This window comes from Vigna radiata, chromosome 7 (assembly GCF_000741045.1).
Source record: "Vigna radiata var. radiata cultivar VC1973A chromosome 7, Vradiata_ver6, whole genome shotgun sequence".
Taxonomy (NCBI): Eukaryota; Viridiplantae; Streptophyta; class Magnoliopsida; order Fabales; family Fabaceae; genus Vigna; species Vigna radiata.
Genome location: NC_028357.1, coordinates 13,286,913 through 13,288,675, shown reverse-complemented (window position 1 = coordinate 13,288,675; position 1,763 = coordinate 13,286,913).

Below are 1,763 nucleotides of genomic sequence, written 5' to 3'. Positions count from 1 at the left end.
TTCAACAAGTTATCTATTAAATACCACACCAATTCAACTTCATTTCAAATTAAAGCACATAAAAAAATTAACAACTTACTAAGACTTTATAAACACACAATTAGCTTCCCTTACCTGATTGGAAGCTTCAACAGTTGTAAGAGACCAACAACTACTCCCTTAGCTTAGATAACTCTATCTACACCTACAGATCACAAAATCATGATCAGGATATGTTGTTAGAACAACTAATCAACAGCTAACATACTATAAAGTTAAGGAGACACATGCGACATAAGATTGTTCACATGCACGAAAGAGAATATAACTAAAAAAAAAAGTATAAACTAACTTACTCTTTTAAGAAAACTAATCGGATAAAGATGAAGATTTTACTGTCATCATTACCTAGACACTTCCTGATCTTTATGTGGTTATAACTTAAAGAGAGATAATTATGTGGTTATAACTTAAAGAGAGAAGGTAATAGAGACTCGAAGAACAAATTTCATAGAAATAATTTGTGTTTTAAATAATGAGACCAATGATAAAATTTCTATTTACTTTTAATTATTTTAATATTAAAATAACATGATCTCATTAATTAAACACCATATCAATTCTTAAGACTAAATTTTCTAGTTATCACATTAATTACATATTAGATTTGATGATAAATTTAATTTAATTCATAATATATTTCAATTAAACTATTCAATTTAATTAATTTAATCACTTTATTCAATCGATTACTTGTTTCAATTTTTAGGTTTTAATATTTAAATACAATAAAGTTAGTAGACTTGTTGATTTATTTTACATATTTCGTTTTTCAAATACGTTATTATTTAGTTCAACTCATTTTCTAAAAAAAAAATTAGAAATTGTATCTCGTATCAATAGAAAACTAATATTGAACATATTTGATAAGTGTTTCAAATCAACTTAGTTTGTTATTTTGGATTTGTTATATTTGATTAGTGTTTATCTTAAGTTTTGTAATAACTGATTTTTTTTTTCTTGTTTGTGCTTGTACACAGGCTTTTATTTTTCTTATAGAAAATAATATGATTATTATTATATTTATATAAATAAGTTTAATATATATATATATATAATAATAATAATAATAATAATAATAATAATAATAATAATAATAATGTATAAGTATAGTATTGAAATGAAAGATTGAATAATGTAAAGTGTTTTTTACAAAGTTGAAGATGTACTTTGCAAAGAGACTTTGGTTTCATGGACTTCTTCAACCTTTATTTTATTAACTACTCGTCCATTTTCCTTTTGGTACTCGTCCTCTGTTAGATGCACTGGTGTTGCGTCTGCAGAAAATTTTTCGATGCTTAAGTAAGTTTTCAGTATTAATAAAAAGTCAAAATGGTAATTAATGTTAGTAAAAACAAAAACTCGATTAGTGTTATATCTAAAGCATAATTTAATACTCATAGGCTCTTACTTGGATAGGCTGGGTTTGGACTCAATGGTCCAATGGTCCATTTATCTTGATTGAGGCGATAATTGATTAGATTTTTCTAAGTTTCATACTAAGGGATACACAATTAGATTTGGTAGGCCGACACATACTCGGTTAGACCTCTTAGTAGATAGCTCACCATTAGCTTCGGTAGATGACACAAGGTACTGATATGAGGCACACAACCCTCAAATGGCAACACTTAACTATCAAGTGGCAGCACATTGCCCTCAACAAGCGGCACATGATACTTAGCAGAAAGCACTTGAGCTTTGGTAGGTAGCTCTAAGCCCTC